This window comes from Equus caballus, chromosome X (genome assembly GCF_041296265.1).
Source record: "Equus caballus isolate H_3958 breed thoroughbred chromosome X, TB-T2T, whole genome shotgun sequence".
In the NCBI taxonomy this organism is placed as follows: Eukaryota; Metazoa; Chordata; class Mammalia; order Perissodactyla; family Equidae; genus Equus; species Equus caballus.
The window spans coordinates 137,128,838-137,142,845 of record NC_091715.1 but is presented as its reverse complement, the minus strand read 5'-3'; the positions used below and the strand labels follow the sequence as shown (position 1 = coordinate 137,142,845).

The 14,008-nt window shown below is 34.6% G+C and overlaps 1 long non-coding RNA gene across 1 annotated transcript in view; it reads left to right on the top strand.

Annotated features, from left to right (window-relative positions):
• LOC111771641 (uncharacterized) overlaps window positions 1-14,008 on the top strand; it is a 53,942-nt gene that overhangs the window by 6,539 nt on the left and 33,395 nt on the right. Inside the window, exons 4-5 of the long non-coding RNA XR_002805559.2 lie at window positions 3,332-3,373; window positions 4,303-4,388. This is a non-coding gene — a long non-coding RNA (uncharacterized lncRNA). The remainder of the gene's footprint in view (window positions 1-3,331; window positions 3,374-4,302; window positions 4,389-14,008) is intronic.

Sequence of the window (14,008 nt, the reverse complement as noted above, 5' to 3'; positions counted from 1 at the left end):
CTGAAAACATAGTAACATCCCCAAGCAACCTCCCTCTTCTGAACTTTTTCTTTAGGCATTTTTTAGAACTTCAGATCATTTGCATCATTCTCCATGCTGAAACACACATATGTATACACATGTATATGCATGTATGTAAAATACATTTTGTGTGTGTGACAGAAAATCTGACAGTCACTGCTCAAGCTCAAAACACACAAGCAGCTCTCTCGCTTGATTTCATATGACATTCATTGGGATTTATTATTGTTAAAAACAATTTATCAGGGGCTGGCCAGGCCACGTAGTGGTTAAGTTTGCACACTCTGCTTTGGCTGCCCAGGATTTGCAGGTTTGGATCCTAGGCGCGGGCCTAGCACCACTCATTAACCCATGCTGTGGCGGCATCCCACGTAAAATAGATGAAGATTGGCACAAATGTTAGCTCAGTGACAATCTTCCTCAAGCAGAAAGAAGATTGGCAACAGATGCTAGCTCAAGGCCAATATTCCTCACGCCCCCCAAAGAACCTTTATTTTTTCACCTAAATATGAATTTATGATACAGCATTTTAGCTGTCATTTTTAACTAGTGTTTCATATTTGTTGACATTTCTTTCAAGGTAAAATCTACATACAGTGAAATTTGCAATTCTTAAGTGTACTTTCAATGAGAATTTACTAATTCATATGCCCATGTAACCCAAGCCCCTACCAAGTTATAAAATATTCCATTCCCCCAAAATTTCCTCATGCCGTTTCCCACTCCAACCTGAGGGAATCACTATTTTAATTTTTTTCTACCGCAGATTAATTCTACATGTTCTAGAACTTCATGCATGTGGGATGATGTGGTGTGTATTCCTCTGTGCATGACGTTTTTCTTTCATAAGCAAACTGTTTTTTAGATCTACCCATTTGGTGTATCAGTGTTTCACTACTTCTTATTGCTGAGGAGTATTACATTATATGAATATATCACAGTTTGTTTACCCATTCTCCTACAGATGGACACCTGGATTATTTCTAGTTTTGGGTTATTATAAATCTGCTATTAACATCCATGTACAAGTCTGTGGACATACATTTTCATTTCTCTTGGATAAATACTTAAGAATGCAAATACTGGTTTATAGGGAGGGGTATTTTTAGTTTTATGAAAAATTGACAGACCTTTGCCCAAAGTCTTATAAACCTTTATGCTGCCACCAACCATTATATAACAGTTCTGATTGTTCAGCAACTTCACCAATATTTGCAATTGTCAGCCCTTTTTTACTTTTAGCCATCTTGGTGGAGTGTATTGGTATCTCATTGTGGTTTTAGTTTGCATTTTTCCTGACACCTAATGATATTTACGTATCAACTTTTCCTTCTTTATTGTTTATTAATGTATAATTTTATATAGAATAAAATTCACCAATTTTAAGTGTAAATTTTGATAGATTTCAGTAATAGTATACAACTATGTATACATTGTCAAGATACAGAACAGTTCTATCATCCTAAATAATACCCTCATGCTCCCTTGCATTCAATCTTCTATCCCAGCCCTGGACTCAGGCAACCATTAGAATGCTTTCTCATAAAATAGGTCTGCCTTTCATAGCATTTCATATAAGTGAAATCTTTTTCATTTTATTTCTTTCACTTAGCATAAGGAATTTGAGATACATGTATGTTATTGAATATATAAATTGTTTATTCCTTTCTCTTGCTGGATTGCATTCCATGGTATCATGTACCATAATTTGTTTATTCATTTACCAGTTTTTGGATGTTTGATTTGCTTCCGTTTGGGGGCTATTATGAATGATGTTGCTGTGACTGTTCTTGTTCACATTTTTGCATAGAAATATATTTTCATTTCTCTTGGCTAAACATCTAGGAGCAGAACACCTGGGTTGTTTAGTACAAATATATTTAACTTAGAGTATTGCCATGCTGTTTTTCCAAAATGGCTAAACAATTTTGCCTTCACACCAGCAGTGGATAAGAGTTTTACTTTCCCCAAAAACTCAACAACAGTTGGGAGTGTCAGTCTTATTTTATTTTATCCATTCTAGTGTGTATGCAGTGGTATCACATTTTGGTTTTAATCTACATTTATCTGATGACTATTGATGTTGAACATCTTTTGTACAAGTTTATTGATCACATGTCTATCCTCTTTTCTGAAGTGTCTGCAGATTTGCTTATTTATTTATGGCATTGTTTGTCTCCTTACTATTGAATTGTATAAGTTCTTTATATATTCTAGATGCAGTCTCTTGGTTGGATCTGTGTTTTGGAACAATTTTCTCCCAGTTTGTGGCTTGTATTTTGTTTTCTTAGCTATGTCTTTCTAATAGCATATTTATTATCTTGAAGTCCGTTTTATTAAATTTTTCTTATATCTTTTGTGCTTTTGGTGTTCTATTTAACAAATATTTGACCTGATGTCACAGAGATTTTATTCTATATTTTTTATAGAAGTTTAATAATGTTCCTTCTTAGCGTTAGCTCTATGATCCATTTTGAGTTAACTTTTGTGTATGATGTGAGGTAAAGGTAGAGGTTCATTTTTTTTCATACAGATATCTAATTTTTGCTGTATCATTTGTTGAAGAGACTATCTTACCTCAGTTGAATTTCACTGGCAAGTTTATCAAAGATAAATTGATCTAATTTTTTTGAGTCTATTTCTGGACTCTTATCTCCATTCCATTGAGCTGTGTGTTTAACCATAAAACAATACCACATTGTCTTGAATCCTGTAGCTTTATAGTAGTTATTGATATCAGATAATATAAATCATCCAACTTTGTTCATTTTTGGAAGTTGTTTAGATATTCTAAGTCCTTTGCCTTTCTACGTAACTTATAAATTGAAATTGCCAATTTATTCAAAAAAGCGTCTTAGGATTTTGATTGAGATTGCATTGAATCTACATATTAATTGAGGTGAGTTAACATCTTTAAAATACCTGAGTCTCTTTCAATCCAAGAATATGACACATCCATCCATGTATTTAGTACAGTACTTAAATTTCCTTTGTGATGTTTCATAGTGTTTCTCATACAAGTTTTTCACATTTTTAATTTATTCTGAAATACTTGTATTTGTTTTGCCATTGTGAATGAAGTTTATTTAATTTCATGTTATAATTACTAGTTCCTATTAAGTAGAAATACAATGGTTTTTGTATATGGTGAACTTGTATCCTGCAACCTAGTTAATTTATTAGTTCTAGTAGCTTTTATGTAGATTCCTTAGAATTTCTAAATTCATGATTATGTCATCTGCAAATAAAAACAGTTTTATTTTTTCTTCCAAATATATATTCCTTTTATTTTTTTCTTCCGATATTGTAGTAGCTAGGACCTCCAGTACGATGATAAATAAATGCACTGAAAGTGAGTATCTTAAACTTCTTCTCAATCTTGGGTAAAAATAATTGAGCCTTTCACCATTGGATATGTTGTTAGCTGTATGTTTATCATAAATGTCTTTAATTAGTTTTCCCTTCTATTTATAGTTTGTTAAGAGTTTATTTTTAAAATGAAAGGATGTGTAATTTTGCCAACTGCTTTTTCATCATCTATTGAAATACTAATTTTTCTTTTCCTTTAATCTCTTAATATGATATATTACATTGATTTTTAGAATGTTAAACCAATCTTGTGAGATGCAGAAATATTACTCCTATTACCTCTATTCCCTCTTCCTCCTTTTTGTACCATAATAGTTATGCATATTACATCTGTATATATCAGAAACCCAACAATACATTGCTATGATTACTTTATATAACTTTTATGTCTACAAAAGAAGCTTAGAAAAGAAAGGAGAGCAAATATGTGTTTACAGAAATATTAACATTCTTACTATTTCTAGCTCCCTTTGTTTCTGTGGATTTGAGTTACCATATGGTATGATTGACTTACTCTAATACAGCTTTACTCCCACTAACACCTTTTTTGATGTTTTTTTTCCAATATATTACTATTCAACCTTTTATATGCCCTAAAATACTATACACACTGTTTTTATACAGTTGTTTTTAAATCACTTAAGAGAAAGAGGGAGAAGAAATATGTATTTATACTTTTATAATTGCATAATTACTTTTATCAGTGCTCTTTGTTTTTTCCTGTGGATTTAAATTAGCATTTGGAGTCACTTCCTTTCAGTTTGAAAGCTTCCTTTAGTATTTCTTGTAAGGCAGGTTCACTAGCAACAAAATCACTTTGTCTGAGAATGTCTCTATTTTGCCTTCATTTTTTTTGAAATATAGTTTTGCTGGATATAAGATTGTTGGTAGACAGTTATTTTTTTCTTTCAGTGCTTTGAATGTCATCCCAGTGCCTTCTGGCTTCCATTGTTTTTGATGAGAAGTCAACTTTAAGTCTTAGAGGGGTTCTTTTACACGTAAGTTATTTTTCTCTTGCTGTTTTCATGATTTTCTCTTTGTAATTGTATTTCAGCATTTTTACTATGACGACTGGATATGAATCTCTTTGCACATATATTATTTAGAGTTAATTTAGTTTTTTTGATGTTTAAATTTATCATTTACGTCAAATTTGGAAATATGTTAGCTGTTATTTCTTTGAATCGCTTTTCTATTCTTTACTTTCTCTCTTCTTCTCACAGTCCCATTACACATATGTTGATGTTGTTAATGGTGTCCCACATTTCTCTAAGGCTCAGTTCAATTTTCTTCATTTTTTTGTTTTTAATATTGCGTAATCTCTGTCCATCTTTCTTCATGTTTGCTGATTCTTTTTTCTGCCAGTTCAAATCTACTTTTAATCCCCTCTGGTGAAATTTTTACTTCAATTAGTGTAATTTTCAGTTCCAGAATTTCTATTTGGTTCTTTTAAACAATTTCTCTCTCTCTATTGGTTTGCTCTATTTGATGAGACATTGCCATCCTAGCTTCCTTTACTTAGTTAAGTATGATTTCTTTTAGGTTCTTTGAACATACTTATAATAGCTGCTTACAGTCCTTGTCTTTTAAATCCAATATATGGGCCCTCTCACGGTTTCTGTCGTCAGGTTTTATTCTTGTATATATATCATGCTTTCCTGTTTCTTTGTGTGTCTTGTAATTTTTGGTTAAAAACGCAACATTTTAGGTAATATATCGACGTCGGATTTGCACCCTCATGTCCTGTTTTTCTTGTTTGCTTTTTCATTTGTTTAGTGACTTGGCTGACCTCTCTCAGTGAATTATATTTCTCCCTCAATGTGAAACCTGTGATGTTTCTTCTCAGAGGGTGAAGACTTGGGAGTGTGCAAAGTTACCATGGGATGACAGTGATTTTAGCAAGGCTGTCTTTGATTTTCTCTTTCCCTGATTTCTCTAAGCTGTCTGCCTCATTTGGTATCACATCCAGTTGTTAGGCTTCACTAATTTCCAGATGATTGCTCTATTATTTTTCACAATGTCCTGGGGCATGAGATCCTCTAAAGTCTGATCCAATTAAATTTGTGCAGAGATAGTTTTGGAGACCATTCTTTGAGGTTTGTTCTGACCCAAGGAGAGCTTTCTTACATAACCTTTTCCTTTGTTCTCTCTATTGAACTAGCTGGCCTGTGGTTTAGTTTGTTGATCTTAATTAAGATGAGCTTCTTATCTCCTCCTGTTTTCTTACCACCACAATAGCTATTGTTTTCAAGAGCACTTTTAGTCTTGAACTTCCCCACACTCTGTTTTTAAATAAAACCAGTTCTTATGGGAAGAGCTTTGGATCTGTCTTTTCTTATAGACTGCCTCTCTCCCTGCGCAGTGTCTGAGCCACTTATCCGAGTGCTGGGCAGGATGGTAGACTCTGGTTTTCTCAGCTTACCTCTCCCATGTGGAACATCCTCCTAATAAGCAAGCTAGGGCAAGGGTGATCGGGGCCCCAGTAGCTCAACAGCTGCAGCTGGGATAGAACCTACATCATGTAAGTGTGGGATGGATGTAGGAAGGGAGCCTCCATCCTCTGACTGTACCCACAAGGAATATAACCTTTCAACTTGGATTGGGAGAGTCTGGGAAATGCTGGTGGCTTGGCCCTCCCACTTAGATACCATATTATTTGATTGAGAGCTAAGAGGAGAGAGAACCAATCTTCTTGGCTACAGTCATGGGGAATTGAGGTTCCTCCCACCTGAGCTGGGGGAGAGACTAGAGGAAGTGGGTCATGGCTCAAGTGCCACAGATGGTTGCTGTTATTACCAAGTTTCAGTAAATTTTGCCTGAATAAGTGTTTCTTCATTTAATTATGCACTTAGGACATTTTCCAGAGACTTTTTTTAAATAGTTTTCACCACTGAGACTTCTTTCTCTGGCGAGTGACTTTGTGAAGCTCCTCGTGCTGGTATCTCAGAATTGAAACTCTCATTACTTTTGATTTTCCAGGATTCTAGTTATTAACCTTAGCTTGTATTCCTAAAGTTGAACATCAGCCTAACTTTCCTCCAATTCTCTAGGTTTTTATACAGTTTTAAACTATCTGTTTGATGTATTATGCTATTTAGAAATGTCAGATCCCAATTTATCTTAGGCTTTTTTTGCCATATTATGGAAGTCAAACAGCAATGTTTTTTTTAATATTGTCTCTGAGATCTGGCATGTAAATGAACGTTTTGAGGTTCACTTGGGGTCACCTTTTCACTGTTGTGCTTATAGTCGATCGAAAGTATAGACTTTTAGCGGTCTTATTGTGTTAAAGAAAATTTATAGTCATATGTAAAGATTATTAGTTGTTTATTAGGGTGAATCCTAATGTTTAATTCCTGCTCAGTGAGCATTTAGATTCTAAGTAGGAACCAAACTTATCAATTAATGTGTATTCTTAGACTTTAAGCTGTTATCTTAAAATTCATTTATTTGTCTATTATTATTCATTGTAAGTATTTGTAATACCAGCTGCCTCATCTTATCTTTGCATGAACTCTGATATGGGAGCAGTGGTTTCTATTTTATATCACTTTTATGGATACAAAACACATGTCAATATACAGAGCACAGTGCTTGAACTTCTGGAAGCAATGTGTGATTGTAATCTGCTGCTGCTGTTCTTATTAGTAAATATTGTTTGTTCCCATCTCTGTAAGAGTTGAACTTGAAATTGGTTTGATTAAATACCATTTAGTATGTCACAAAAAGGACTTACCCAATTTTTTTCACATTTTTGAATATATCTTCTCATTTAAATGTTTTGTTTGAAAAAGGAAAACATAATTATTGTTGCTAAAATAGATGCAGAGAAAGTAATGATTTTAGTCACCATTCTCCTTGGATCGTACTTCCAGCCTCACCCCAAGTACCCATTACGGGCAGCTTCCACATCTTCGTATTTGCTCAAGCTAATACGGACCCTTTGTTAACCTGCATTTTCATATATTCTGCTCTCATGTAGCCTTACAGGGAAGTGGTTGTCATTTTTACTCACTTTAGAAGAAGAAGATTATAGTATATATATATTACTCAGTAAATAGTTTTCCTTCTCAAAAACATTTCTCATGTATATCCTTCCAAGTCAATTTTTATGTCTATAATATGAACTAATATTTAACTTTATCATTTCCTCAAATACAAAGTTTTCCCAACACAATTTTTCTCATGTATTTGGTCCTTTAATCTATCTTTTTAAATTATTTTTGACATTATGACAAAGTTGCTTTATCCTTTAGTGATGGTGTAGAAATTTTTACATTTTATTCCAGTTTTGAGGTCAGCTTGGTTAATCTGACCATCTTATGTTTGCTTATAACCTGTAATAAGCACTTTGTCAAATGCCAGTAGAGTTGAATTGACATTTTTTCCCCTTTCTCTATATTTTTTACCTAAAATTGTAAAATATTTTTAGGAAACTGAACGTTTTTGGCATTATTGAATCTTCCCATACTTTTAAGATTGCTATATATTCATTGATCTATTATTTTATATTATACTATAATGTTTTTAACTTACTTATAGAGCCTGAAGTATTTTTCCATAATCTTATTGCTTGGTAACTTACTTTTGAAATTTTCTTTTGTGCTTGATTCTTTGTTTGCCATTGTATATTCCAGTTGATAATTGCAATACATGGAGGCTATTGTTTGTTCATCAGTGATATTGACCTGTAATTTTCTTTTTTTGTGTTGTCCTTGCCTGATCACCCCTTTTGCACTCTTCCTCTCTCCTTCCCCACTGGTAAGCAACAATCCAATCTCTGTTTATATGTGTGTGTTTGTCATTGTTATCTTCTAGTTATGAGTGAGATCTTATGGTATTTGATTTTCTCCCTGTGTCTTATTTCACTTAAAATAATACCCTCAGGGTCCATCCATGTTGTTGCAAATGGCTAGAGTTCATCATTTCTTATGGCTGAGTGGTATTCCATTGTGTATATAAAACACATCTTCTTTATCCATTCGTCCCTTGATGAGCACCTAGGTTGCTTCCAAGTCTTGAGTATTCTATGAATAATGTTGCAATGAACATAAGGTGCATATATCTTTATGCGTTCGTGTTTTCATGTTCTTTGGATAAATACCCAGCTGTGGAATAGCTGGATCATATGGTAGATCTGTTCTTAATTTTTTGAGGATACTTCATACTGTTTTCCATAGTGGCTGTACCAGTTTGCACTCCCACCAGCAGTGTATGATGGTTCCCTTCTCTCCACATCCTCCCCAACACTTGGCGTTTCCTGTCTTGTTAATTACAGCCATTCTGACAGGAGTGAGGTCATATGTCATTGTAGTTTTGATTTGCGTTTCCCTGATAGTTAATGATGTTGAACATCTTTTCATGTGCGTGTGGGCCATCTGTATATCTTCTTTGGAGAAATGTCTGTTCAGATCTTTTGCCCATTTTTTAATTGAGTTATATTTTTTGTTGTTCAGATCTATGAGTTCTTTGTATATGTTGGATGTTAACCCCTTATCAGATATATGGTTTGCAAATATCTTCTCCCAAATGTTGGGTTGTATTTTCGTGTTGTTGATGGTTTCCTTTGCTGTGCAGAAGGTTTTAAGTTTGATTTAGTCCCATTTGTTTGTTTTTGTATTGTTTCACTTGCCTGGTTAGACATGGTACTTGAAAATATGCTGCTAAGACCAGTGTTGAAGAGCATAGCACCTATGTTTTCCTGTAGAAGTTTTATGGTTTCAGGTCTTATGTTCATGTCTTTAATCCATTTTGAGTTAATTTTTGTGTATGGTGTAAGATCATGGTCTACTTTCATTCTTTTGCATGTGGTTGTCCAATTTTCCGAAGGCCATTTATGGAAGAGACATTCCTTTCTCCATTTTGTGTTCTTGGCTCCTGTGTTGAAAATTAGCTGTCCATAGATGTGTGGGTTATTTCTGGACTCTAGATTCTGTTCCATTGATCTGTGTGTGTGTGTGTGTTTGTGCCAGTAACAGGCTGTTTTGTTTACTATAGCTTTGTAGTATGTTTTGAAATCAGCAAGTGTGATACCTCGAGCTTTGTTCTTTTTTCTCAGGAGTCTTTTGGCTATTCATGGTCTTTTGTTGTTCCATATAAATTTTAGGATTCTTTGTTTTCTGTCTGTGAAAAATGTTGTTGGAACTTTGATAGGGATTGCATTGAATTTGAAGATTGATTTAAGAAGTATAGACATTTTAACTATGTTAATTCTTCCAGTCCAAGAGCACGGAATATCTTTCCATTTCTTTGCGTCTTCTTCAGTTTCTTTCAACAGTGTTTTATAGTTTTCAGTGTGCAGATCTTTCACCTCTTCGATTAGGTTTATTCCTAGATATTTTCTTCTTTGTGTTGCAATTGTAAATAGGATTGTAGTATTAATTTCTCTTTCTGCTATGTCATTGTTAGTATATAGAAATGCAACTCATTTTTGTGTGTTGATTTTGTATCCTGCAACTTGACCTTATTCATTTATTATTATTAAAAGTTTTTAGTGGATTCCTTAGGGTTTTCTATATATAAAATCATGTCATCAGCAAATAGTGACAGTTTCACTTCTTTCTTTCCAATTTGGACCCTTTTATTTCGTTTTCTTGACTGATTGCTCTGGCTAAGACTTCCAGTGCTATCTCAAGAGTGGTGAAAGTGGGCATCCATGTCTGGTTCCTGTTCTTAGAGACTGACCTTTCAGTTGTTCTCCATTGAGAATGATATTAGCTGTGGGTTTGTCATATATGGCCTTTATTATGTTGAGGTATTTTCCCTCTAAACCCATTTTATTAGGTTTTTATCATAAATGGATGCTGTATCTTGTCAAATGCTTTCTCTGCATCTATTGAGATGATCATGTGATTTTTATTCTTCTTTTTTTTAATGTGGTGCATCACATTGATTGATTTTCAGATGTTGAACCATCCCTGCATCCCTGGAATAAATCCCACTTGATCATGGTGGATGATCTTTACAATGTATTGTTGTATTCGATTTGCTAGCATTTTGTTGAGGATTTTTGCTTCTGGGTTCATAGTGATATTGGCCTGTAGTTTTCTTTTTTGTGTTATCCTTGTCTGGTTTTGGTATAAGGGTAATTTTAGCTTCATAGAATGAGATAGGAAGCTTCCACTCCTCTTCCATATTTTGGAACAGTTTGAGAAGGATAGGTATTAAGTCTTTGTTAAATGTTTGGTAGAGTTCACCAGGGAAGCCGTTGGGTCCTGGGCTTTTATTTTTTGGGAGGCTTTTGATTACCATATTGATCTCCTTACTGGTGATTGGCTTATTCAGATTCTCTATTCCTTATTGATTCAGTTTTGGAAGGTCAGATGATTCTAAGAATTTATCCATTTCTTCTAGATTATTCAATTTATTGGCATATAGTTTTTCATAGTATTCTCTTATAATCTTTTGTATTTCTGAGGTATCTGTTGTAATTTCTCCTCTTTCATTTCTGATTTTATTTATTTGAGTCTTCTCTTTTTTTTTCTTTGTGAGTCTAGCTAAAGGTTTGTCAATTTTATTTATCTTTTCAAAGAACTAGCTCTTGGTTTCATTGATTATTTTCTATTGTTATTTTAGTCTCTATTTCATTTATTTCTGCTCTGATTTTTATTATTTCCTTCCTTCTCCTGATTCTGGGCTTTGTTTGTTCTTCTTTTTCCAGTTCCTTTAGGTGCACTAACAGTCTAATAATCGTTAGATTGTTTATTTGAGATTCATCTTGTTTGTTGAGGTAGGCCTGTGTTGCTATAAACTTCCCTCTTAGAACCACTTTTGCTGTATCCTATACATTTTGGCATGTTGTATTTTCACTTTCATTTGTGTCTAGGTTTTTTTTATATCTTCTTTTATTTCTTCATTGACACAATCATTCTTCAGTAGCATTTTGTGCCTTTTCTGATTTTCTTCATGTAGTTGATTTCTGGTTTCATAATTTTGTGGCCAGAAAAGCTGCTTGGTATTTTTTCAGTCTTCTTAAATTTATTGAGACTTGTTTAGTGGCCTAATATGTGATCAATCCTGGAGAATGTTCCATGTGCATTTGAAAAGAATGTGTATTCTGTGGGTTTTGGATGGAATGTTCTGTATGTATCTACTAAGTCCATCTGGTCTAATGTGTGGTTTAAGGCCAGTGTTTCCTTATTGTTCTTCTGTTTGGATGATCTATCCATTGGGGTAATTGGAGTATTAAAGTCCGCTACTCTTATTGTGTTACTATCTATTTCTCCTTTTATGTCTGTTAATAATTGCTTTATATATTTAGGTGCTCCTATGTTGGGTGCATAGATACTTACGAGTGTTATATCCTCTTGGATTGTTCTCTGTATCATTATGTAGTATGTAGGGCCTTTCTTTGTTTCTTGTTACAGTTTTTATTTTAAAGTCTATTTTGTCTCATATAATTATTGCTACCCCAACTTTCTTTCCATTGCTATTTGCATGTAGCATCTTTTTCAATCCCTTCACTTTCAGTTTGTGAATGTCTTTAGGTCTGAAGTCTGTCTCTTGTATTCAGCATATAAATGAGTCTTGTTTTTTTATCCAATCAGCCACCCTATGCATTTTAATTGGAGCATTTAGTCCATTGACACTTAAAGTAGCTATTGGTAAATATGTACTTATTGCCATTTTTTTATCCTTTTTCGGAGTCTTTTAGTAGTTCTTCTCTGTTCCTTTCTTCCTCTCCTGCTCCCTTCTCTTGTGGTTTCATGGCTTTCTACAGTATTATGTTTGGGTTCCTTTCTCTTAATTTTTTGTGTATTTATTATAGGTTTCTGGTTTGTGATTAATATGAGGTTCATGTATAATAATCTACGTATATAGCAGTTTATATTGAGTTGATGGTCTCTTTAGTTTGACCTCTTTCTAAAAGCTCTATTCTTTTGCTTCCCTCCTCCCACATTTTATGTTTTTGATATCATACTTAACCTCTTAATTTGTGTGTATGTATCCATTACCCTCTTATCATTGAATTAGATAATTTTAGTACTTTTGTCTTCTGACCTTCAAATATGAAGGTCTTCATAGGTGGTTGATCTGCTGCCTTTACTGTATTTTTGCCTTTACCAATGATTTTATTTCTTTTTTTGATAAATTTTTTATTCCTGTTTGGGGTCTTCTCTTTCCCACTTAAATAAGTGCCTTTAGCAATTCTTGTAATGCTGGTTTCTTGGTGATAAATTCCTTAGTTTTTGTTTGTCTGGGAAGCTCTTTATCTCTTCTTCCATTCTGAATGATAGCCTTGCCTGGGCGAGTATTCTTGGCTGTAGTTTGTTTTTCCTTTCAGCACTTTAAATATATTGTACCACTCCCTTCTATCCTGTTAGGTTTTGGCTGAGAAGTATGCTGATAGGCTTTGTATGTCACTTGTTGCCTTTCTCTTGAAGCTTTTAGGATTCTCTCTTTATCTTTAATTTTGGACATTTTAATTATAATGTATCTTGGTGTGGGCCTGTTGGTGTTCATCTTTTTTGGTGCTCTTTGTGCTTCCTGTACTTGGATGTCTGTTTCCTTCCTTAGGTTAGGAAACTTGGTTTTTTTTTTTCTGCTTTATTTCCCAAACCCCCCCACCCCCGGTACATAGTTGTATATCTTAGTTGCAGGTCCTTCTAGTTGTGGGATGTGGGACGCCACCTCAACATGGCCTGTCGAGCAGTGCCATGTCCGCACCCAGGATCCAAACCCTGGGCCGCCACAGCAGAGCACGCGAACTTAACCACTCGGCCATGGAGCCGGCCCCTGGTTAGGAAAGTTTTTAGCAATTGTTTCTTTAGATAGATTCTCTGCCCCTTTGTCTTTCTCTTATCCTTCTGGGACACCTATAATGCAAATGTTAGTGCACTTGATGTTGTCCCAGAGTTCCCTTAGACTGTTCTCATTCTTTTTAATCCTTTTTTCCTTTATCTGTTCAGCTTGGGTGATTTCCCATAGTCTTTTGCCCAGCTTGCTGATCCGTTCATCTGTATCATCTACCTTGCTATTGAGTAACTCTAGTGAATTTTTCATTTCCAATATTGTGTTATTCATCTCTGATTGGTTCTTTTTTATATTTTCCAGTTCTTTGTTGGAGTTCTCACTGAGATCATCCATTCTTCTCCCAAGATCAGTGAACATCCTTATAACTTTTTGCTTGAACTCTTTGTCAGTTAGATTATTTATTTCTGTTTCATTTAATTCATTTTCTGGGGTTTTGTCCTGTTCCCTTACTTGGAATGTATTCCTTTGTCTCCTCATTTTGCTTCTTTCTCTGTGCTTATATCCATGTATTAGGTTGGTCAGCTGCATCTCCTGATCTTGGAGAGGTGGTTTATATAAGAGATGCTTTTTGTGGTTGAGCAGTTTGCTGCCCTGTCAAATGTTCCAGGAGTGACCCCTGTGTGGACTATGTGTGTCTTGTTGTGGCAGGGTTTCTTTTGCTGAAGATGCCCAGGGAGACTAGGCTGTCCCCCGGCCAGCTGGTTGTAATCCTCAGCTGCGTGTGCCTGCTATGGATCCTTCAGTCACTTTATCACGTTTGAGGAGCCCCAGCATAGTTGGCTATGAGGTCTAATAGTACATTCCTTTTCTAGTTTTTTCTGTTAAATGAGTAGGCCTGCAGTGTGGCTGGTTGCTAGGCTCAGGG